Source organism: Lactuca serriola, chromosome 3 (genome assembly GCF_051521515.1).
Source record: "Lactuca serriola cultivar US96UC23 chromosome 3, Lser_US96UC23_V15, whole genome shotgun sequence".
Taxonomy (NCBI): Eukaryota; Viridiplantae; Streptophyta; class Magnoliopsida; order Asterales; family Asteraceae; genus Lactuca; species Lactuca serriola.
This window is the reverse complement of record NC_136410.1, coordinates 83,600,579-83,627,957: the sequence shown is the minus strand read 5'-3', so window position 1 is coordinate 83,627,957 and position 27,379 is coordinate 83,600,579.

Below are 27,379 nucleotides of genomic sequence, written 5' to 3'. Positions count from 1 at the left end.
CCTTAGGATTGGAGGGTCCCATTGAGATACATCGACCGAAGGGTCTTACAGAGATATTGTTGGATTAGTGTCTAAGTCCATAACTATTTTGGTATGTACTTGACTCGATGGTGCATGGTCCTTTTTGGTTGCCTTCACCAAAGTAACTTGTAGGATGAATTAAGGAGAGAAAGGTATAATTATGATTTAATAATATATTATAAGAATAATATATTAAAGGAGAAATCATGTTGTTTAATTAATATTAGTCAAGAATTAATTAAGAATTAATTTTGTGGCTAAAAGAGATAATTAAACTTAGGGGACTGGAGTTGTAATTATAAGATAATTGCAATTGGGCTATGGATCACCTTGGAATATAGGTTGGACGAAATCTATGGGAAGCCCATATGATTTTGGTCCAAGGCATGTTCCAGAAGGGGTCCATGGGCTGATTAGGGCTTAAGCAGTCAAATTAGGGTTTCCTTGTTAGATAACCCTAATTGCCTACCTATTTAAAGAACCCTTGAAACCCAAAAACGTGGCTAATCTTTTCAAGAGGGTTTCTGGTCATTTTTGGTGTTCTCCTCCTCCTCCTTCTTCATCCTTATTGCTTATGGTGTTTGTGACTCCATTAGAGGTGCAACACTTGAGGCACAAGCCAAGGAATAGATTGTTATTTATACATAACAATCAAAGGTAATTTCTAAACCCTTAATTCAGTTCATATTATGATAGATCTAGGGTTATGGCTTTGGATGATTCAATTGCATATTCATTAGACAAACTAGATCCAAAGCTATTAGGGTTTGCATGTACACCATAGGAATTATGTATTGCTCTAAACCCATCAGATATAGCCTCGAGTGGATAATGCGTTGTATGTGGTATTTTGGGGAACTCACTAAGCTTCATGCTTACCGTGTTATGTGTTTTGTTTTTCAAGTTTTCTCAGGAACACGGGAAGGCGTCGACTTGATTGTACACACCAGTTAAAGAGCTATGAGGATCTTGGATTTTAATTAAACAATCATGGAGTTGCGATTTGTAAATTAACTAAATGAGATTTTTGTTAAATGTGTTATGAGAATTATGCGATTTAAAAATGAAAAATTTGTTTAAAAATTTACGGTGTTACAAATTCTGAACATTGTTTTGTTTTGTGATTCTTCCCAAACATCTATATGAATGGTATCTTGAGAAATTTCAATGTCATCATCTCCTTGAACTCCAATATCATTCATAAAGTTCATAACTAGAATTTCACACACGTCATCTGAATCATCCTCAACATTTCTTTGTGATTCACTTACACTATCGTCACTATCACATGAGTTGGGTTCATCAAACCTAAAGTCATCATCTACCTGAAATATATCATCATTTGGAAAAAGAAATGATAGATTTGAGGAATTGGTCACTTTTGACTATATCTCGTTGTGGTACATCAAAATTACAAAGGGGATCTACAAAACAAATATTTATTGGCACTCTTGTTTATTCATGAGATTTTTTTTTTAATTCCAACAATAACTTTCCCACAATAATTTTGGTCATTCTCACCCAAATATAATACATCACGTCAACTTGAATCATTTATGAGTCGTGAAATATTATATATGCCACCAAATTGATAGAGGCAAATGAAAGATGAACGAACTTATAATGAGGAAATAATGATGAAATTTTTTAAAGAAAGTATGAAATGAATCTACATCTAATAAGTTGAAATTATAATGTAAAAAATGGTGAAAGATTTTACAATACAATGTGACTATTCATATAATAATTTTTTTGGTTGTTGAGATATATAGTAAACATAATTTTTGCTTTTGTTTTTAGAGACATATCATCTAACTTTCTTTTGAAATGACAAATCAAATTTGATTTATTAAGATATTATTTTAAATTGGTATAAAAATATTATTATATGATTTATAATATGATATATTAATTCTTTATATTTATAATAAGATATTATTATAGTTCATATACTAGTTAAGGATAAGAAAAAAAAAATAGAGAAACAAACAATTTAACTAAAATTATTTATATAATTTCTAAGCGTTAAAATTAAAAAATAATTATATAATTCATAGATTTTTAAAAAGATATATACACTAAAGTCCCAATATTTTCATCGATTTGACAAGAAAGTTGGAAACTTTTTTTTACAGTAAAGTCCAAATTATCGGCAGTTTTTGACACTTTTACCTTTTTTTCCGGATAGCCTGTAATTAGGACTTTTTTTTGTCAAAAAAAGAAAGTCTAGGACTTTCTTGTCAAATCGTCCAATTAGGACTTTACTGTCAAAAAAATAAAGTTTAGGACTTTCTTGTCAAATCGTTGAAAATATTGATACTTTAGTGTATATATCATTTTTTTTGTTTGAAAAGACTTGTAAAACTTTCTTTTTTCTCCATTTTTTGGACTGCAAAAAGCAAACACAACCACAAACAACACATGCCTAGTCAAAAGGGTGTGAATGTGGAGACATATTATAAAAACACAAACAACACATGCCTAGCCAAAAGGGTGTCAATGTGGAGAAGGGAAAGAAGGGCGATTTTGTTTTTTTTCGGTTTCTTATTTCTCTATTTTCGGGATTGCAAAAAGCCAACACAACCCTGATTCTTTCTTTCTTTCTTGATTATCTCCATTTTTTTTAATGTCGGTTTGTTGAGATTAAAAAAACGATTTAACAAGAAGCAAACGTTATTGATTTCAATAAGATCTAGCTCATTAGAGAATGTTTCAATAACTCTTATGCTTAAAGACTATCATACCATTAAATTTCTAACAAAAAAAATGATATATACATTAAAGTCCCAATATTTTCAACGATTTGACAAAAAAATCCTAAACTTTATTTTTTTGACAGTAAAGTCCTAATTTACGATTTGACAAAAAAGACCTAAACTTTATTTTTTTGACAAAAAAGTCCTAATTACTGGCTAACCGGAAAAAAGAGTAAAAGTTTCAAAAATTGCCAGTAATTTGGACTATACTGTTAAAAAAATAAAGTTTAAAACTTTTTTATCAAATCGATGAAAATATTGGGACTTTAATATATATCCCACCATTTCCCTTTTTAAAATACCATATTTAAAAAAGTTCCCCTACTTTTAAAACAAACCATTAAAACTGCCCCTACTTTTCAAACAATATTTTTAAGATACGCTAAATAAAAAAATAAAAATAAATAAATAAATAAATAAAAACCTCAAAATATAAAGCCTTATTTGTTCCTTTGCAACAATGTCACTTCTTACAAGACTTCTTCCAACGATTACGATAAGACAAAGAATACGAGAATGAGCAATTGTTTCAGATTGCTCTGAAATTGGCGTAATGATTAGATCTCAAGAAAAAAGAAAATGTTGACTTGACTGAAGAAACAGTCGAATAGTTGGTGTGCAAAACAAATTTACAGGAAAAACTTGGTCAATCATGTGAAGATAAGGACAGTAAAATGTACAGAATATCCAGCATCATCAACGATGGTATGTACTAAAATAGACACTGAATACCATGAAACAAGAAAATTATTTTAGCCAAAAAATGGTAAAAAAAGAATTAATCATGATAGCAGCTGTGTGTTTCTCTGATGGCGTTTCAGACATTGTCTTGACTTGTTCTACCCTTTCAATATTTTCAGTAGTAAAAAGAGTCAAATATGAAAAAGTAATTTATTTTTTACCAAGGAATTTTGATGTGGCACTACATTTATTAATTATAAATTCTTTTGTAGGACGTTCCCATCCCATCCCCACTGACCCATGACACAATGTGAACATTCGTTTTTTTTTTTTCTTCCTGGATTGTAATATGGAATATAATTCAAAGTGTAATACATTTCTTGGTGGAAAATATGACACTGACATAAAAGACACGCTGTATGATAAATATGACATTGACCAAGATTTTTTTGTTGAAAATAGAGAAATAAAAAACAGAAAATGGTTGTTCAAGTATAAATTAAAGGGACACAAACCATCATTTTTCAAAACATGACACACCAAAGCAAGATAATGTTGTCTTCAAACTTGTTACTCTTCTCTCTAGCTATATTAATCATTACACTCCTCCGAATACCAAAATTTTGCTTATGCATCTTTGGAGGAAACCAATGCTTTACTTGAATGGAAATCAAGCCTTCAAATCCCCAGAAACTCCTTGCTCTCTTCATGGATTCCCCTCCCTATGAATTCCAGTGCATCAGTTCCATGCACTTCTTGGTTTGGAGTAGTTTGCAATGCTGATTGGAGCATTCACAGGTTGAACCTCAGTTCATCTGGATTTAAAGGTACACTCCACCAATTTGCATTCACTTTCTTACAAAATCTTACACATTTTGATCTCAGTGTTAACAACTTCTTTGGCCCCATCCCACCAGAAATCAGACTCCTAACAAAACTTGTATATCTTGATTTATCATTGAATAAGTTTTCTGGAATAATCCCACCTGAAATAGGAAATCTGCACCAGCTAACCATCTTGTACCTATACTCAAACAATATATCTGGATCAATACCTATTGAACTTGGGAATTTAAAGTCTCTCACTGAAGTTGAGGTGAGCAACAATCAACTTAATGGTTCAATTCCTTCATCACTAGGAAACCTGGACAATGTACAACGCCTGATCCTCAAGGATAATAAATTTTCTGGTCCCATTCCTACTGAACTTGGGAATTTGAAGTCTCTCACTCATCTTGGGGTGAGCAACAATCAACTTAGTGGTTCTATTCCTTCATCATTAGGTGGTTTGACTTCTTTAATTGCCCTTTATATGCATTACAATCAGCTTTCTGGTCCCATTCCTATCCAAATTGTGAATTTGAAATCTCTTAGTGATCTTAGGATGAAAAACAATCAAATTAGTGGTTTTATTCCTCCGGAGTTTGGAAATTCAACTCAACTTCAGAGGCTTGACCTGTCTTCGAATCATTTGGTTGGTGAGATCCCAAAGGAGTTTGGGAAGATGAAAAGTATGTTGTATTTGTACTTATCTGATAACCAACTTTCAGGTATCATACCTCTGGAGCTTCAATTCTTTGAATTCCTTGAAAAACTTGATCTGTCTGGAAATGGATTGAATGGGTCAATACCAAAAAGTATTGGTCATTGGGCACACATCCACTACTTGAATCTTAGTAATAACCAGCTTAGTGAGAAAATTCCATCTGAGATTGGTAAATTAGGTCAACTTACAGAACTTGATTTGTCTCAGAATTTGCTTACAGAAGCGATACCATCAGAAGTTCAAAGTTTGAAAAACCTGCAAAAATTGAACCTTTCTCAGAATAGACTATCTGGTTCTATTCCAAACGCTTTTACTAGTTTGCCTAGTGGGATTGACATCGACCTGTCTAACAATGAGCTCACAGGTCCAGTTCCGTTTTGCTCTAACTTTGTAAATGCATCCTTTCAAGGCAATCTAGGTTTGTGTGGAAATTTTACAGGACTAAAGTTTTGTGCAAGTACAATATTGAACAAGAGAAATGATCCCTTACGTCATCAACTCATTCTTGTAATTATGCTCCCTCTTATTGGGGTAATTTTACTTGGTTTATATGTCTGTGGCCTCATTGTTTATAGAAAACAAATGATACATTCTCCACAGAACCCATTCGACGAAGAGGGCGGTTATCATTTCTCCATAACAAATTTTGATGGGGGAGTAGTGTATGATGATATCTTGAAGGCGACAAATGATTTCGATGAAGCATATTGTATTGGGACCGGAGGATACGGGGCTGTGTACAAAGCCGAGTTACAACCTAACAATGTGGTAGCTGTCAAGAAACTTCATTCATCATCTGGGAATGTTGACCATAATGGATTCTTAATGAGGTACGAGCATTAACGAATATAAGGCATCGAAACATAGTGAAACTCTATGGATATTGCTCCCATGCCCGCCACTCATTTTTGATTTATGAATACCTTGAAAAGGGAAGCCTTGGATCAATCTTAAGAAGCAATGACTTAGCAAAAGATCTAGATTGGTTGAAAAGGGTCAATATTGTGAAGGCCATAGCTAATGGTTTGGCTTATATGCATCACGACTGCTCACCTCCTATAATTCATAGAGACATTTCCATTGCCAACATTCTTCTTGATTCCGATTATGAGGCACATATTTCTGATTTTGGCACGTCGAAGCTTTTAAAGCTAGACTCATCCAACTGGACCGCAATTGCTGGCACGATATGGTTATATCGTGCCAGGTAACGAAATATTGTGATTGTATTTCTACATCGTCTTAAGTTTCATAATGTACACACAAGTTTATCTATGTTAGAAGCGTGTGAAGTTGATATAGCTTTTTTGTTTTTTTTTCTTATTTTTGTTTGGATGTAGAGCTTGCTTATACGATGGTGACAACCGAGAAATGTGATGTGTATAGCTTTGGAGTTGTTGCACTAGAATTGGTCATGGGAAAGCATCCTGGAGAACTAATCACATATTTACCAACACTATCTGATGATCATCTTGTGCACGTAAATGTGGGAGATAGTCGGATACCACCTCCCTCATCCCAATCTGAGAAACAAGTTAAGATTGTTCTGAGTCTCTCAAGGGCATGTCTGAACTCCAATCCACAAGAAAGGCCAACAATGCACCAAGTTTCAAATTTCTTGATGAATGCCTGATATAGTTCCCTTTCAATATTCTTTATTTTTTTTTTCTAGTTTCCTATGATGCACCATGATAATATGTATGCAATTAAATGCCTTCTTGTTAAGATACTACTGATGAGTGTTAATACAATGATATATTATATATGTATTTAAATTACTTCTTGTTAAGGGACTACTTAGGGATGTAAATTAATCGAACGTTCAACGAACAGTTCGTGAACCATTCGACATGTAGTTTGTTTATGTTTGTTTATTTAATAAATCTACGAATATGAATACAAATTCTCATTCATTTAGTTAAACGAAGGAACATGATCAATGATCTTGTTCGTTCAGTTATCTTCATGAAAGTTCGTTTATGCTCGGTCATTGAAGTTCTTTTTATGTTCATATATGTTTAATTATGTTTGATTACATTACTATATTTTATGTCTGTTTATGCTCATATATGTTCAATTATGTTTGTTTATTACCATTCGTTTTTTTTCTTTCATTTATGTTTGTTTAGCATGTTCTTGATCATAAACGAACATGAACAAGAAAATTTGCTCGTTTATCCATTCATGTTCGTTCATTTGTTCGGCTAACTTAAACGGATGAGCGTGAACTATAAATGTAATAATTGTCATCACCAATTAGGTGACATGAGGATAATATATATATATATATATATATATATATATATATATATATATATATATAATAAAGATCAACAGCAAAATCTTATTTTAAGAGCGAACCAAGGAACTATGGATTTCTTTCCCAAACATTAAATCGCTTTCCTTACTTCCATTGACACCCAGCCAAGTTTCTCGGCCTCTCCAATCGATCCCAACCTCTCTAATCGATTGACACCACTTTGCTTTCACCATCACATTTGGGTGTGTGTGGTTGTAAAACTTAGAAGAGACGAGGATATCCAAGCGAATTCAAAGCAGGAAAAACCGATTGAGGTGATTTAGTTAAAAGAAATCGAGATACAAAGGGTAGTCAACGCCGACGACGACACTGATTTGAAAGAAATCAAGATACAAAGGGGTAAATAAGGTTAAAGATTTTGTTCCTTCATTTCATGCTTCTTTATTTTAAATCAACTTCACAGTGGGTTTATGAGTTTATAGTTATCCATGGATTTGATTAAAGATTGGCTAGTGACGCATATCAAGTGTTCGATCATTGGTCAAGAATTACAAATGGTTCTTTTTCCTCCTCTTCTAGAACTGGTTTTGTAGGCATCACATATGAAACATAACTTTCATCATTATCACCTTTGTTGACTTGTTGTAACTCATCTTCTACATCCAGATCCATAACATACATGCGTTCAGTAGTTAAAACTTCCATTGTTGCCTCAAGATAGACATCAACAAGTTGAATATGACTTGCCTCATCTAATTTTTTTGAAACTTCCATATACATATCTTGCAACCCTTCTACCAAATCCCCATTTGCGGCTTCTGTAATTTTAATACTTGAAGTGTACATTGTTTCTGGACAAGTTGAACCTTTTGCATCACTCTTTGTAATATCTTTAGTTTCTACCTCAAGCAACTCATCCATGGCTTCAATATGTGAAACTTGCATAGTTTCAAGCTTGAAAGATTAACTTCATCAGTTACTTGTGTGTTTGTGATTCATTAGAGGCGTTACACTTGCGACACTTGCTCTCAAGTTTCAAGATCTTTAAGGCAATTGGATGGTTATTACTACATAACAATCAAAGATAGGTATCATAACTCTTTTATGTGAATTTTGATTATTTATCATAGATCTAGGGTTTCCATGATTTTGTTCTTATTGTATGTTCAAATAGAGAAGACATAGATCTTATTAGGTTTGCATGCACACATAGGATTGTATGTTATGCTCAAAACCGATCACTAGTGTACACTAAAATGTTTTATAAAGTTGTTAATATATATGAGTTTTATTGTGGTGTACCTAGTGTGAAAAACTGAGCGTTATATATATATATATATATATATATATATATATATATATATATTGCCCTCATCTCACCTAATTCTTGATGAGAATTTTTACGTGTATATGGTTTCAACCATTTAATTAGGAAAATTCTATTCTTCTCTCTCTCTCTCTCTCTCTCACGATTCAACCCTACCTGCATCCTGTTTTCTTTTCTTTTTCTTCAATCAATCAATTCAACATGTCTTTTTCTCAGTCTTTTGATGGAACCCTACCCATGTCTATGATTTTTCCACATGATTCCAAAATTTAATTCCTTCAATTACCTATTATGGAGAAATCAAATGCTTCCCCTCCTATCTTATTAGAAGTTAATGAACCACGTTGATGGGTCGGGCATGTGACGGAAATTACTTTTTAGGACAAACATGTTGCTAATCCCGGTTACAAGTCATGGTATGAAGATGATCAAATGGAGGTGATTCTACTCCTCTTGCCTCTCAAGAAGCTATATATGATGTTCTTCGCTTATCTACTACTACTCAAATATAGCTTGCACTTCAATCTGCTTATAACAATATTTAGTCGTGCCTTTAAAGTTTTATGTGATAAACTTGCAACATTAGATCAACTAGTAGAGGAGATTGACAAAATTTAGTGGTTCTTGTGTGGATTGGGTGCTTCTTTTGAAATGTTTTCCACTACCATAAGGGCTTCTAAACACGGTCTATTGTTTCACGATCTTATCTTACAAGCCGAAAGCCATCAATTATTTTAAAAATATTTGCATGGTTCAACCCCTTCAATCCTATTGTTTCCTTTTCTGCTCAAGAGACTCGGTCAGGGTCAAATTCCCGAGGACATGGTCGGTCATATAACTCAAACCGTTGGGTCGTCAGGTTCATTATAGATGGCCTCCCCATTGTAAACTTTGTCGAAATGAAGGATAGTTTGCTAATTAATGTCCTAATCTTGCTTCATTTTCCTCTAATGCCATGCCTCATAATGTTAATTTAGTTCAAGCCTTTCAAGCTCAATGCGACCTGAGTACCTCCGCACCTAATTGGTTTGTTGATTCGTGTCGTTTTACTAATATGGATCTATCTACTAATGGTCTAAACAATGTCTCTTCTTATCTAGGTAATATTCATGTGATATTTGGTAATGGAAAATCGTTACCTGTTACATATACAAGCTACTCAAATCTTCCTCATAATGTTAAGCTTCGTGATATTTCGGTTGTTCCTAATCTCATAAAGAATTTATCACCTATGAGAAAACTGTTGGATTAGGTGTCTACACCCATAACTATTTTGGTATGTACTTGACCCGATTATGAGAATGGTCATTTGGGTTGCCTTCACCATAGAAACTTCTTGGATAAATTATGAAGAAAGAGGATTAATTATTATTTATTAATATATTATGAGAATAATATATTAAGAGAAATCATATTATTTAATTAGTATTGATTAGAAATTAAATTGGTGATCAAAGGAGACTGAATAAATGTACGGGGACTGATTATGTAAATCAGTTATATTTATAGTTTGGGCTCATGGACTTTATTGGTATAAGGTGGACGTAATCTCTTGGAGAGTCCATTGAGATTTCGTCTAAGGCTTGTCTAATAAGGAGTCCATATGTTACTTATGTTGGGTTTTGAGCATTCTAACACTCCTAAGTGTACATGCAACCCTAATTAACCTTGGATCTATGTTTTCTCTATAATACATGCAAATAATAATTTCCAAGGTTTACATCCTAACTAGCATGGCATGAAGAACTAGAATCATAAAACACTAGAATAATGACATACCTTTTTATAGTTATTGATTGCTTGGAGTTTGAGAGCCTAGCACCAATAATGTGAATGCATCAAGTGGAATCACAAATCACCACAAACTTGGAAAAACCTTGAGAGAATAATATGCTATGTAGAAATCGGCCACCACAAAGTCTCACACAACTAGTTGCCATTTCTTGCAATATGTGCATCTTTATATAGTGTGGAGGATTAGGGTAAACCCTAATGACCCATGTCTTTTCCTTTCCAAGGATCCATGGGTTAAAAGCTCCATAGATCATCCAAGGACCCCCATGCATGCTTAGCTCATTCCTAATGAGTTTAACCCACATTATATAAAATGCAATAGCCCATGTTTAATTAGTCTTCCTTTTAATCACTAAATTAATTCATAATTAATTTAAGACTAAAACTAATTAAATAATATGACTTCATATTAATATATTATAACTTATAATATATTAATAAATCATAAACATACTATTCTCATAAGATTATCCATATAAATTGTTCGGGTGAAGTGCAACCCAAATGGACCATGCCGGGTCGGGTCAAGTATATACCAAATAAGTTATGGACTTAGACACCTTATCCAACAGTCTCCCACTTGGATAAATCTAATAACTGTATTTTCGTATATTACTTCAGGAACCAACCAGCAATCGTAGCTATCGAAAACTCTGTTGAACTATGAAGCGCCATTTTTAGATAAGTGATCATATAATCCTCTGTTCTCATGATATCAGCCGGACAAATACATGGAACAACATCGTACTTATTGTCCAGCAGTTTGTTTCCCGATTTCAGATTTGTTTGACAAAGAACTAAATTGAACACATCAATTAGGTTCTGACCGGGCCCGGTACATAGGTCAAAACAAAATCATCGAGGGGCCCAGATATCGCTTCTATTTCTAGAAGGAACATATAAACCTCTACTCATATGCTTGTTCTACTACTTGTTGAATTGTACACAAAGGCACATTTTATAACATCAAGTTACTGATGCGTTTTCATGCAATCAATGCAAAACCAACTCATAGGAAACAACTCATATCTCTAGGTTTGAAGACTTATATGATATTACCGTCTCACGATCACTTGAGATAAATTCCATGAAGTTATACAAGTGAGCGTGGGTTAATTCCAATACTCATAACTTATGAGCACTCATGAATGTTGTAGCAACCATTGCTATTGTTGGATTAGTGTCTAAGCCCGTAACCATATTTGATAGGTACTTGACCCGGTTATGCATGGTCCTTTTGGGTTGCCTTCACCAAAGCAACTTGACTGGAGAAATAAATAGAGAGAGAGAGAGAGGTTATTATGATTTATTAATATATTATAAGAATAATATATTAAAGGAGAAATCATATTTGTTTAATTAATATTGGTCAATAATTAATTAGGAATTAATTTTGTGATCAAGTGTAATTAATTAAACTAGAGGGACTAAATTGTAATTATGTGATAGTTGCAAAATAGGGAAATGGTTATCCTAGTTGTAGGATGGACGAATTCAAGGGATAAGATATCCTTGAAATCATCCAAGGGTCCAAAGGGATAAGGGTTATCAAGGCTTATCTTTTGATTACTTGGTGGGCAAGTAACTAGATAAGGATAAGGATTGAAACCCTAATCTCTACCCTATATAAAGACCCCTAAGGCCTTAAGAATTTGTTCACTTGCTTCTAATAGATCCCAAGGCCGATTTCTACCTCTCCCCTTCTATCTCTATAGCCTCTCCAATTGCTTGTGGTGTTTGTGAGCCATTAGAGGTACTACACTTGTGGTACTTGCTTTCAAAACTTAGGGTTTAAAGATTTAAGTTGTTATTGCAATATAACAACAAGAGGTATGTGATCTAACCTTCTATGTGAATTTCGAAAATAGTAGGCCAAATTAGGGTTTTATTCATGTGTTCATAATGTTATGTATATAATAGTGAAAACGTAGATCCAAATCTAGGGTTGCATGCACACATAGGATTGTATGTACCAAACCCATCAGTGGTATCAGAGCCATTGGTTAACTTGTTTTCGATTAGTATTATACAATTGTATGAACTTGACAATTAGGGTTTATAGCCAATAAACCCTAGGAGGCAAGAAATTTCAAGAGTAGGGTTTCCTAACCCTAATTTGCGAAATTTATGAAAGGGATTTTAAATTCTTTCCTTTAGTGCAAGATTTCGAAATCTAGGGTTTGCAAACCCTAGGATTTTCGAATTAGTCTCCTTCCCCAAGATAAGATCCTAAATTTTAGGGATTTGGATAATCCTATATCTTGTAATTGTCTTTTAATGGTTAAATATGGTAATTAAATATTTTGAATTATCCCCTCCCATTATTTTCTAAATTTAGAGGTTAGGATAAATTAATTGTTTAAATGATAATTATCCTTTAAGATTTAATAATCCCTTATGATTTAATTATTTAAATTAATAGTTTAATTTGAGATAATTATTAAATCAAGAGTTTTAATATTTAAAATTTTGATTTAAATGATATTAAATTTTGAAAATTTTAAATTGAAAATTAAAACCCTAGTATTTTGAAATGTTTAAAATACACCCTATACTATTATATTATTACAAGCTTAATGAATACATATGTATAATTCAAATGCTAGTCTTACTGTTAGTAGGCCTAATTCACGAAGCCGGTCTATAAGGTGGGTATAAGGTTGCTGCCTATAAAATGACGCTTAATGGGTGTACACTCACACCCACCGCTTGCTTGACTGGTGGAGGGTCGTTAGCCGAACGAGTAGGATAGGGCAATCCTCTCTTCATTAATAAGTATAATGAATCTGTATAAAGTAAGTAAACGTTTCTTTCAAATTCCCAATCCTAGTTACTTTAGGCAAAAGTGAAATTGATGCAATCCCATGAAATTACACTTTGCACCCTTGCTAAGAAGTTAGTGAAGCGTGTGTGGTTTACCGGCACACTAATTGGTTCTAAGAAAAGGTGGCAAAGGGTGATTCATTGTTTATCATAGCTCGATGGAGAGTGTGTGGTTTACCGGCACATCGAATAGGTGATTGTAACAATGAAGGCACCATGTAGATTTGCATGGGTATTCACATCCACTTTGTGATCCTCGGTATCCCAGTCACAAACGAGAGGGGCATATTGAGATTTAAGCATGCCATTGAAAAGTTCAATGAATCTCCAAGAAAATCTAGGAAGTCTCAAAAAAATTTAAAACTTAAGCTTATGTTTTTCATGGTGAAGAATTAGTGAATCATCATTCACTTACCTCCAAACTATTTGCGTGTTAAATTGCGGCATCCCTTTTCTAATATGTAAATAATGTTGTTGGGTCCTAGCCCTAATTTTCCATTTTGGGTGTTTAATTAGGGATTCAATTCTAATCAAACATTGTCCTTTCTAGTTGTAGATGGCTAACACGAACAATGTTGTTGCTAACTCATTCATGCTATTGAGTCTTTGTCAAAAAGTGACCTTTGATGGATCGAACTTTAGCGAATGGATAAGATACATTCACACGATTGCGCGCTACGAAGACAAAGAGTATGTCCTCGACGAGAAGCTCGAGAAGATCAATCCAGAAATCGCTACTCCCGAGGAAATGGCTGTCTTTGAGACCCATGAACGTGATGCAACGAAAGTCCATTGCATCATGATAGCCACATTGAACCAAGAATTCCAAAAGTCCTATGAGGACGTGTATCCGTATGAAATGCATCAAGACTTAATGGAGAGGTACCACCAAAGCGCGAGGCAAGAGCGCTATGAGATCATCACGAATATGATCACTACTAAGATGGGAAGTGGAGAATCTCTTACCGTGCACTTGAAAAAGATGCAAAGATATGTTGATCGTCTTCGCAATTTAAATGTTAACTTTGGGGAGGATTTGGCCATCGACATTATTCTTCACTCCTTGCCATCATGCTACAACCAATTTAGGATGACCTACTATATGAACAAGGAGGTCACCCTAAGCAAACTCCAAGGGCTCCTAAGGACTGCTGAGAGAAACTTCAAGGAAAAGTTTGTTGCACCGACTCCTGCTCCACCCACTACTACTGTTTTGGCAATTGGGCAAAGAAGGGGCAAGAAGAGGAAGGCTCCTCCAAAGAGCCACCACATTTGTTCTGATTTGCAGGGACTAAGAAGAAATAGGGATGTGGAGCATGGAAGAATAAATCTAATCATGGGAAACAGAAGATCGTCGCTTTTCACCAAGATTAGAGTGTAATCTTTAGTGCTTAGTAATGGATTAGGTTTAGATTTAAATAATTGTTGCTACTCGCCAGATATGGCAAGAAACATCATTTCATTTCATGGTTTGTTTAGACAAGGATTTAGATATTCGTTTAATAATGAGAATGGTTCTATTTATGCTTATCTAAATGGTGTTTTATACTTTGAAGCAATGCCTTGTAATGGAATTTATGAAACTGTTATGGTTGTACATAACCTAGGAAATGATGTGTTTTGTATGGATTCTTCCAATAGGATGGATAAAGCATGTTTGCGGCATTGTCGTCTTGGACATGTCAACAAGAAGCGAATAGCCCAACTCCAAAAGGATGGAGTGTTGGAGTCATTCGACCTTAGGGAAGATGACACGTGCGAAACTTGTTTACTTCGAAAGATGACCAAGTCACCCTTCACTGGCACTTATGAGAGGGGTGAGGGTTTATTGGATCTCATACATACTGATGTATGTGGGCCCTTTAGATCCACCACAAAGGATGCGAACCGCTTCTATGTGACTTTCACCAATGATTATAGTAAATATGGGTATATTTACTTAATCAAGCACAAGTCAGAAACGTTTGAAAAATTCAAAGAGTTCAAACATGAAGTGGAGAATCAATTGGGCAGGAAAATCAAGATGCTTCGATCCGATCGAGAAGGAGAGTACCTAAGTCTTGAATTCCATGACTATCTCAAGGAATGCAGAATAGTTTCGCAATTGACGCCACCTAGGACACCGCAGTTGAATGGTGTGGAAGAAAGGCATAATCAAACCTTGTTAGACATGGTCCGTTCTATGATGAGTCGTGCTTCACTACCTATCTCATTCTGGGGGTATGCCTTAGAGACTGCCGCCGATATCCTTAACTGAGTCCCTACAAAGAAGGTTGCCAAAACCCCTCATGAGATGTGGACAGGGAAAGCTCCCTCATTGGCACATATCATGGTTTGGGGATGTGAGGTTTTCGTAAGACGAGAGATTCACGACAAACTCGAACCTCGTAGTGAGCGATGTATTTTCATCGGCTACCCACAGAGATCCTTTGGATATCTCTTCTATAGACCAAGTGACAATGTTGTCTTCGTTGCGAGGAGAGGGGTTTTCCGAGAGCGAGAACTCATAAACCAATGAGACAGTGGGAGGTAGATCGATCTTGAAGAGATTCAAGAGTCGAGTGATGAAGGGACCTCTGCCGCTGGCGCTCAACCTGAGGAGGAAACTCCGGTTGAACCAATTGACGAGTCCTTACCTCTTAGACGTTCCAAAAGAGTTAGAGTTCAACCCTAGTTTTATGGTTTTCATATTACTACCGAAGGGGACACATATATTAGTGATGGTACACTAATAAATCTAGATGAACCTAATAGCTATAAGGAATCCATGGCAGGCCTAGAGTCTGCAAAATGGAAAGAGGCGATGGACAGCAAGATTCATTCCATGTATGACAACCATGTTTGGAATTTGGTTGACAATGTGCCCGGACGTAAGACGGTTGGGTGCAAATGGATCTTCAAGAAGAAGACTGATATAGATGGGAATGTACACACGTATATGGCGCGATTGGTGGCGAAGGGCTTTACTCAAACTCCAGGAGTTGACTATAATGAGACCTTTTCACTAGTTTCGAAAATAAAGTCTATTAGGGTGATGCTAGACATTGTTTTGTTTCATGATTATGAGATATGGCAGATGGATGTCAAGACCGCTTTCCTTAATGGGAAGTTGGTTGAGGATGTTTACATGGCTCAGCCAGCGGGTTTTGTCAATGCCAGACATCCCAACAGAGTGTGTAAGCTTGAGAAGTCCATTTATGGACTTAAGCAAGCATCTCGCAGATGGGATCTTTGCTTTGCTGAGAAAGTCAAAGAGTTTGGATTTGTACGAAGCGAAGATGAATCATGTGTATATGACAAAGCCAGTGGGAGTATATTTAGCTTCCTCGTTTTGTATGTTGATGACATACTACTCATAGGAAACGACATCCCGACTCTTCAGGAGGTGAAGTCCTGGCTCGGGAAGTGCTTCGCTATGAAGGACCTCGGAGAGGCTTCCTATATTTTGGGAATAAGGATAGTGAGAGAACGAAGTAAGAGACTAATAGGACTTAGTCAAAATACTTACCTGGATAAGGTACTAAAACGTTTTAGTAAGGAAAACTCAAAGAAGGGAGAACTACCGATACAAAGTAATGCCAAGTTGAGTAAGACTCAAAGTCCGAGTACCGAAGCCGAGATAGCAAAGATGAGCCGAGTACCTTACGCTTCCGCAGTTGGCTCGATCATGTATGATATGACTTGTACTCGCCCTGATGTGGCCTTTGTTTTGAGCATGGTCAGTAGATATCAAGGGAACCCTGGTAGAGCTCATTGGATAGCAGTCAAGAATATCCTTAAGTACCTTCAGAGGACCAAGGACTGGTTTTTAGTCCTCGGAGGGAGTGATGACTTAAAGGTGCGAGGGTAGTGACGCCAGCTTCCAGACCGACAGGGACAACTACCGTTCGCAGTCAGGCTGGGTCTTTACCCTAAATGGAGGAGCAATGACTTGGAAAAGTTCCAAACAAGAAACTGCAGCTGATTCAACGTGTGAATCAGAGTACATTGCAGCGCGCGAAGCGTCAAAGGAGGCGATATGGTTGAAGAACTTCATTGGTGACCTTGGAGTTGTGCCTGCCATAAAGGAGCCTATGGAAATTTTCTGTGATAATGATGGAGCGGTTGCCTTGACCAAGGAACCGAGGGATCATGGTAGATCCCGACATATCGACAGAAAGTATCATTTTATTAGACATCGAGTAGAAGAAGGACACCTCGTAGTAAAGAGGATATCATCAGAAGATAACCCAACAGATTCGCTTAGGAAGGGACTGAGTAGGGTTAAGCACTTGCAGCACACTAGGAGCATTGGGCTGAAGGATGATATTAGTTTGGATTAGATAGTTTAGAAACATGTAATAGATAAATATAATTGATATTTGATGATTAAATAAAGGAGTTTTATTTAAGGGTTTTGTCTTATGTTAATTGTTTAACTATTATTTCACTTTGCATGTTTTGACTTCCAGAATAATTGAGTTTATTAAGAATAATCGAATTATTCAAACAGTCCACAATCGTTCATATGTTGGAAGTAGGTATGAATGAAGATTGTCATGAATTGGTGTGTAGATTGTCTAAATGGTATTATATATAGCAAAGGTTTGCTACAATGTTCAAGAGTACTTATGAACAAGTTTTGAGCATTGGAATAAACCCCCGCTTGCTGGAATCACTTTATGGAATGTACCGCAAGTGATCGCAAGACGATAATATCATATGGTCTTAAAAACAAGATATATGGTTTATCGTTTACTAATTGGTTCTGCATTGATAATGCGAAACCGCATCAGTAAATTGATTTCATAAAACGCATTGTTGTGTATGACTGATTAGTAAATAATAAATACATATAAGTCGAAGTTTATCTGTTACTTCTATCCTAAGAGGGTAAAAGCGATATCACGTCCACTCGATGATTCGATTTGACTTATGTGTCGGGCCCGGTCAAGACTGAATTGATGTGTTCAATTAAGTTCTATCTCAAATAAATCTGAGATCGAGAAACTAATTGCTAGACAATAAGTATAACAATGCTTCATGAGAATGTCTACACGGTATCAAAACTAAGGACTATACGATCCCTTATCTAAAGGACAGGTTACTGATAAGATCAGAGTTCTACAGCGTCTTTGAGAGCTACGACTGCTAATCGAGTTGTACGTTGTATTTGTGGTTACTAGACTTATCCAAGTGGGAGACTGTTGGATTAGTGTCTAAGCCCGTAACCATATTTGATAAGTACTTGACCCGGTTGTGCATGGTCCTTTTGGGTTTCCTTCACCAAAGCAACTTGACTGGAGAAATACATAGAGAGAGAGAGAGGTTATTATGATTTATTAATATATTATAAGAATAATATATTAAAGGAGAAATCAAATTTGTTTAATTAATATTGGTCAATAATTAATTAGGAATTAATTTTGTGATCAAGTGTAATTAATTAAACTAAAGGGACTGAATTGTAATTATGTGATAGTTGCAAAATAGGGCAATGGTTATCCTAGTTATAGGATGGACGAATTCAAGGGATAAGATATCCTTGAAATCGTCCAAAGGTCCAAAGGGATAAGGGTTATCAAGGCTTATCTTTTGATTGCTTGGTGGGCAAGTAACTAGATAAGGATAAGGACTGAAACCCTAATCTCTACCCTATATAAAGACCCCTAAGGCCTTAAGAATTTGTTCACTTGCTTCTAAGAGATCCTAAGGCCGATTTCTACCTCTCCCCTTCTATCTCTATAGCCTCTCCAATTGCTTGTGGTGTTTGTGAGCCATTAGAGGTACTACACTTGTGGTACTTGCTTTCAAAACTTAGGGTTTGAAGATTTAAGTTTTTATTGCAATATAAAAAAAAGAGGTATGTGATCTAACCTTCTATGTGGATTTAGAAAATAGTAGGCCACATTAGGGTTTTATTCATGTGTTCATAATGTTGTTTATCTAATAGTGAAAACATAGATCCAAATCTAGGGTTGCATGCATACATAGGATTGTATGTACCAAACCCATCAGCTATGACTAAACACATTTAGCCATCTACAAACTCGATTCATGACAGTCTTAATTCATACCTACTTCCAACATACGAATGACTGTGGAGTGTTTAAATAACTTAGTTATTCAGAAGAATAATGTAGCTATTTTGGAAGTCAAAACATGCAAAGTGAAACACAATAATAATCGAATCCAATATGGTCTCAGAACCCTTTACCCTTTTGAATATAAATAGAACCACCTTTTATTTATCACCACATTGATTACACATTATTCATTGTATAATGTTTCAAATACTCAACTTAATACTTGAATAAAACAACAGTCGTCCCATGCTCCTAGCATGCACACTTTGTTTTTCTAAACAATAGCTATGCCATACTCCAAGTATGCACACTATGTTCATCTATGATCTTTATTTTTGTGAAATAGATCAATTGAACATGATTCCAATTATGCTCATTTCACAATCCCAAATCCTTATTGTAAATGTAAGAATTCCTAATTCCTACCATTTACCAAAAATCTGTTAGATTTTAAACTTTTATGCAATGTTCCTCTTGTAATGATTATGCACATAGTCACAAAACTTGTCAACAGTCATTACAGAGTATTCCAAAGAAGATCAACTCTATGGAAATGAAGTCACATATTCAAAATACATTACTTTGAACATCCTTCTTGCATTAAGGTTTTCTAATCTTACACAGATTGAATAACTTCCACCTATGGAGACATTTCCATAGTCCCATTTTGACTATCACTTCTGAACAAGAGTTTCCTCCTTTCAGAAAATGTCAATATGTTCCTGCCAAAATTAACACTATACTTCTAAATGTCCCTGAGCAACCAATCTTTGGCAAACCTCAGATTGTCCTCGACAATTGCTTAATCACTTTACTCATATCCAATTCTAGATTTTTCCCTACTCAATTCCCTGAGCATTTGGAAAATTTAGAAAGGATGAATATTATGGCACATGCAATTGATCCTATATCCGAAGCATATGGGACATGATGCATGATGTCTCACATAAAGACATGATACTAGACCAGTCTTTTGCTACAATATTTTTATTTTATTTGCCATGTTTTCAAAATTTAACTATGAAGAGGGATGCCGTAATCATAATCGAATTTTGAGAACGCAATATATATAGAATTTCCTTAAGTTGAACCATTCCAACATAAAATACATATATATATATATATATATATATATATATATATATATATATATCCTTGACTAAAGATGATTAAAATCTCAATCTAACCTTTTAGAATTGAGTTGAAGTATAATTTCCTCTCCCTTAATTATAGCAAAACAATTTTTCAACACCTGCAGCTTCACGTTGAAACTTTTGTTTTTCTATAATTAACCTTGCTAGACTGCAATAATAATAATCATAATTATCACGCTCCCACTAACATGATGATTATTAGCATAACACTTATGCTCCCACTAGCTTTGACATGTTTCCAGAAATTAGCTGGACTTCTGAAATTTTGATTCATACACCTTTCCTTAGATATCTCACTTGTGTGTCTAAACAATTTCCAGAACTATGAAAAGGGATGTTGTAATCATAGTCTCAATTGTTTAGACATTTACCATTTCTCACAAGTCCATGTTAGTGTGCCGGTTAACCACACACGCTCCACTAACGACTTTTGAAAATGAAAATAACACAATTGATATCTACTTAAAATTTACTTAGGGAAAGCGTTTCCTCACCATCATTCTCATGAATCGGAGATAAACCTTATGACACTTAGATTTTATGGTGTATGAGTTCCTATCCATGTGAATTTGTCAAAACCATAATCACCAGACAAGGTTAGTGATAAATTCAGCCTTACATGGATTGAACTTATTAAATTTTAATTTCTTGTCACCTGGTAGCACAAGGCCCACCAATGCTTCCAAGCTGTTATGCTCACAATTTAGAACTAACGGAACTCATATGCATAATCAATTTAATTGGCACAAGAATTATGTCAACATGATAGGTTACAAACCTCAAGTCATGTGCTAGTGATAAAACTCAGGTTATACTCTTGATTAAATCTTGAAATCCTTTCAGGATCTTTAAGACTCCCACTGTCCTCTTGAGATATAAGTTTCCCTAGTCAAGGACCATTCCTTGAGAAAAAAAATATTCAAGGGATAGTGCGGATTCTTATCAAGATAAACACTTCACACAATTGGTCTTTGTTGGTCTTTGTTTTATCCAAGACATCACAACTTACCAATTTCAAATGTACAGGAGTAGAAAACATTTTACACTACATTTGATAAGTGTTTTAAACATTACTTTATGTCACTCAATGATACAATCCTGGAGTATAACTCTAAGAATTATTTTGGAACGAAGTATGATTCATCTTCTTGATTTTAACCATTCCAATAATTCATGACCCCTCTTCTTAGTCATAACAATGCACTAAGATGTCCTTAGAGTATGAATTTGTGATATGGTTTCATAATCATTAAGATGATCATAAAACATGATACTAAAGTACTCTCCAATCTTTTCAGATTTGAGAAACTTTTATCTCTCTACCAAATTTGATTCTTTTCATCCGTTCTGCCATACATTAAAACCTTTTCAATATTATAGAATTATACTTAAACTTGCAAGTATAACGATACTTACTAAACTTTAGTAAATCATGACGAATCGATCTTTGTGGTGAACAATGACCAGCACACACCCAGTCTACCTGATCCATTTAGTCCTATCCATGTTCACATAAGGAATTAGTCTTGATTTTCCAAAGATGAAAATTCTCATCCGTCATACAATACAGCTTGTATGATTCCAAGTTTCGGTCCAATTGAAACTTGGGTGATGAGAACCTTTCCTCATTTGGTAAATTCTGACACTACCACAAACGAAAGAATCAAATCCACTTTCCAATATTGCCATTACTGGAAACATATAAGTAACAATTTCTCACAAATGCCATTGTAAGGATATTTTTAAAATAAATAAAATTAAAACCCCTTTTTTTGTTAAAAAAAAACTTTGCAGAAAAACTTATCCTTACAATCCATATGAAAACCTTGTTATTATCTATTCCTAAGTAATACATCATAACTCTCAAGCAACAACTCAAAATTTTGATCACCGAACCATGCGATCGAAACCCATCTTCGCAATCAGAATCATCATATACTTCCTTTAAGCTTCCTATCTTTTCTTTGATTCTTAAAATCATCAACATGTGACCTATTCACATTATGTAATAAGAATCTCCAAATAGGAACTTAATAGACTTTGACAGTGGACTTTAACTGAAGTAGAGTCAAACTTCTTGACTTGATCAACCTTATGATCTTTCAGGTAAATAATGCAGCTTCGCAATCAGTGCTCCTCCCTTTGGCAATAAAACGTATGGACCCATTGGTAATGGCACATGAGACTATCTCAGACTTAGCCTTTCTCTTTACCATTTGGTCAACCAAGTTGACTATGGCCGATCCCTTTCCATTGGGAAGAGAAATCCTTTTCTAGATATCCAATGCTACCATTGTCAATGTCCATTTAAGGTTTGGGAAGTTGATCTTCTAATAAAATTTGCTTTACTAGTGTTCCAAATCATTGCTGATTCTGCAGCACCAAGCAAATAGATAAGATCATTAAGGGTCATGTCATAGTCTGTCTCATAGTAGTCCCAAAGGGACTCACTATGTTACCAAGAAAGTGATTGAACATCCAACTTTCACAAGACTTTGACACCCAACTCTCCCGGCTTGTCAATATGTGACTTCATCACCAAGATGTGATCACACATAGATCTTGCTTGCCATTAGGGCTTGAGTGACCTTAAACTTATAGGTTAGGGAGAATAGTTGGAGGAGGTGGAGGAAGAGAAGCATGATGTTGAGGAACATCATCTTCAAGAGGAAAGCTTGTTCCAAGAGATCTGGAAAGATCATAATTGTCTGAACCAGACATCTATAATGGGAGATAATCAAGTTATTTGTTTCAAATTCCTTAATATAAAACCCAATATGAAATATTAAGGCTAGGACCCAACACAATATTTTATAACTTGGAAGAGGGATGTCGTAATCCAAGCTATAAAATATTTGAAGGTAGGCAAATGACGATTCACCAATTTCCACCATGAAAAACAAAATAATTTATTAGGTTTTAAATGGATTTTAAACTCCTAGATCTTTTGAGATTCATTGAACTTTTCAATTGCATGTTTCAATCTCGATTGTGCCCTCTCATGTTTTGTGACTGGGATGCCGAGGATCACAAAACAAGGTGTGAATAACCATACTAATTCACTTGGTACCATTAATATTATCACCTAATCAATGTGCCGGTTAACCACACACGCTCCATTGATCTATGAAAAACATTAACTCACCCTTCGTGATCCTTACTAGTCCAAGTTAGTGTGCCGGTTAACCACACACACTCCACCAACGACTTGGTAAGGTATAAAGTGTCAATTCCATGGGCTAGCACCATGTTCACATTTTTCCTAAAGTAACTAAGATTGGGAATTAAAAAATATTTAGTTACTTTATAATAATCATCATACTTTTAATGAGAATTTAAAGTCATGGTCCTACCCGTTCGGCTAACGACCCTCCACCGATCAAGGAAGAGGTGGGTGAGAGTGGACACCCATTAAGCTGTCATTTTATAGGCAACAACCTTATACCCCCCCCCCCCTTATAGACCGACTTTGTGAATGAGGCCTACTAACGGTAAAACGACTTGTTCTTATACATATATATAATTATTAACCATTAATCTTATAATAGTATAAGGGTAGAATTTTAACTTTTAATACTTCTAGGGTATGGAATTAATGTTTGTGTGAGACTTTACAAATTCCAAAACTTGAGGGCAAGTTTTGAACAATTCAAAAAACTTTTGGATATTCATAACTTATGAGTTTTAATTAAGTGTTTAAAACTTCTAATGAAGAGTCTCTTGGAAATCCATAACTTGAGGACAAGTTATGGAGTCCATAAAAACATTTATTAGAAAAAACTCTTCAAAAGTGTAACTGTAGCACCTGGTTCTTTGTACGTGTTCTTTTTATTAAATTTTTAAATATTTTGCATTTGGTCTTGGACTCGGTGAGTTGAAGGACCAACTCGCCGAGTAGAAGCGGGATGAGGCGTGGAGTTTAAGTTGTGGACTCGGCGAGTAGACCCTGTTTGGGCAAAAACCCTAATCCGAGGTTTTGCGCCCTATTTAAACACCTTAACTCGGCCTCCTTAGTCCCATTTGCTCCCAGAAGACCCCCACAGCATAACATAGCCGTTTTTGAAGCAATTTAAGGCATTCGGAGTGATTTTGGTGCTTTTATGATCCAAGGAAGGAAGGAAAAGCTTGAAGGATCAAGAAGAGGCTAGAAGGATTTGGTTTTGAGCATCATTTGCAGACTTTAGAAGCTACAAAGTCTATACCTTGATTGCTCTTTTGATAGATCCCATTTTGTGGAGTTTTAGGGCTTTTCTAAGCCATTTTGGTCAACAACCATGATTGCAAGCATGGTTTGAGGTTGATGCTTCGGATCTAGGTCCTTAGAGGGGTTACAAGGTGGAAAGGAGTGGCTTTTGCACTCAAGGAAGGCCCCATGCATTGTGAGAGATTGTTTTAGAACCTTTTGAGCTTAAAGTCCCATGAAAGCACGTAAAGGTTGTAACTTTACTTGCTAGATCGATTCTAGAAGCATAGATCTTCATTTTGATCAAGGGTTGTACATTAGAAATCGAATATTCAGTGAGTGGCTGTGAGCAACTCGGCGAGTCCGTTCTTGGACTCGGCGAGTCCTAGGTTCTTTCTCATATAAGTTGAGGGTCATAAGGACCTAGTTGAGTGTGGAAAGGTTTTAAGGGGGTCCCAAGGGGTGACCCAACGTTCTGGACAAGCCATTGTTCTGGAAATTCATGGGACTCGGCGAGTGCATGAACAGACTCGGCGAGTCCAAGGCAATCTTCTTAAGGATGAAGATGAACTCGACGAGTTGTTCATACAACTCGGCGAGTCAACGACAGGACCTGTGTATCAGTTGATGATGAACTCGACGAGTTTTTCATACAACTCGGCGAGTCGGATGAGGATTCAGTCGATGTTCATTTAGAATGAAAACTCGTCGAGTCATCGCCTAACTCGACGAGTAGAGACGGGTTTGAGGTCTAATGGAAGGATAGGGACTCAGCAAGTTGGCAAGCCAAATCGGCGAGTCAGGTCAACTAGAAGTTAACTTTGACTTTGACTTGGTCAGGGGTAAAATGGTCATTTTACCCTAAGAGTAGATGTCAGTTTCTGGCTAAGTGTTTTGTGGGAATTAAAGCCGGAGGATTTCCGGAGCAGCAGCGGCAGCGGTATGAGGATTCCCGCATAGTTCAGCAGCTACTACGAGGTGAGTTACCTTCCAGTAGCAGTGGGTCTACGGCCACAATGTCGGCCCACCAGTAGGGATCGTATGCTAGATGTTTTTGTTTGTGATATTCATCTGTGTTGTTACTACCTGATATATTATATGCTAGCATGATATGGTATGTGATAGTGATAGAGTTCGGTTGTTAGGACCGAAGGGTAGGTTAGGCCCCCTAGATATGCCCAACAGTATGTGATGACATGTTTAGCTGCTAGCATGATATGTTACATGAGATAGAGGTAGTAGGAGGGGGAAGAGTCCCCGAGATTCGGTTGTTAGGACCGAAGGGTAGGTCGGACACCCCAGACATGTCTGACAATAGATTATGCTATGATATATGTGATAGTAGTAGTAGGGGGTGAAATAGTCCCCGAGGTTCGGTTGTTAGGACCGAAGGGTAGCTCGACATGGGTAGGTCAGCTCCCCAGAATGGCTTGACACGGGTAGGACGGCACCCCAGAATGGCCGCATGGGTAGGTCGCCACCCCAGATGGCCGTACCGAGTAGGTCGGGCACCCCAGAAATGTCTGGCAGTATGTATGTGATGTGTTTGTATGGTATGTGGTATGATGGGGGAACTCACTATGCTTCGTGCTTACAGTTTTCTGTTTTGGTTTCAGGTACCTCTTCAGCGAAGGGGGAGGAGCTGGCGCGATAGCGGCACATCATACACACACACATTGGTTTTCCGTGTTATGAGATGTTCTGGGATTATACTCTGACATTATTATTACTTTCATGTTTTGGGTTTTCAGACACGAGATATGTTTTATGAAATTATATGATCGGACGATGTTTTACTACAAATGTTTTAGAAACCACCTAAATTAAATGAAATTTTTGGGCGTGAAAATTGGGTCGTTAGAAGTTGGTATCAGAGCCCTGGTTTGAGGGATTCGGACACACCCTCGGGGGTGTCTGAACTCAAATCAAGGGATTAAAAGATTTTGAAAAAAATAAATGTTTTCTAAAAGTTAAGTAAAGAGTTTTTGAGAAAGAACGAAATGTGTGATGTGCGCGACCGGCCGAGCTCAAGTAAGTATTCCCCAAAGTACCCATACAAGTTTATGTTATATTTATCGGTTTTAGTAGAAGAACATGCTAGAATAGGACTAAGGATCTAGGAGTGATGCCTCATGTGCCTGGTTTATGTGCTCCAGCTTATGAGAGTTGCATGCTAGAATTCAGTAGACAGCAGTATGATAGCCTGTCTAGGTTATGCCTGATAGTATGAGCTTAACATTATATGCTAGTGCAGTTCCTATTATGAGGATAGAGTTGCTTGAGATTGTTCCCTTTTGTCCGAATGTTGTTTGCTTTGTGCTATGTGGGCTTCAAGTGATGGGAGTTAGCTGTTAGGTGAATACGTTAAAGTCACATGTGATCAGGGTTGAATAATCTTAGAGTGTTGGATTTGACCCTATTGCGTAGCTCTTGTTTGAGTCCTAACCGTTTTAGGGATGAGTCCCTTACCCGAAGGATTATCCGAGCCTCGTTGCATGTGATTGTATTCAAGTAATGGATAATCGGCATTACAAAGAGACCTTCAGCAGCTGAGGACTAGGTTGGGTGGAGTCAGAGGTTTCCTAGGGTAAGCCTAGGATAAGAGTAGCAGAGATAAGCAGTGGTAAAAGGGATCTGGTGGAGTCAAGGCAGTCCTTAAGGAAGGTACAGATAGATGTGGAAGGTAGTATGGGCCCGTACTACTGAAAGCAGAGGATCCGTACCCCAATTGAGGAAGGCTAAGACAACACCGGGGAACTTCTAATAGAT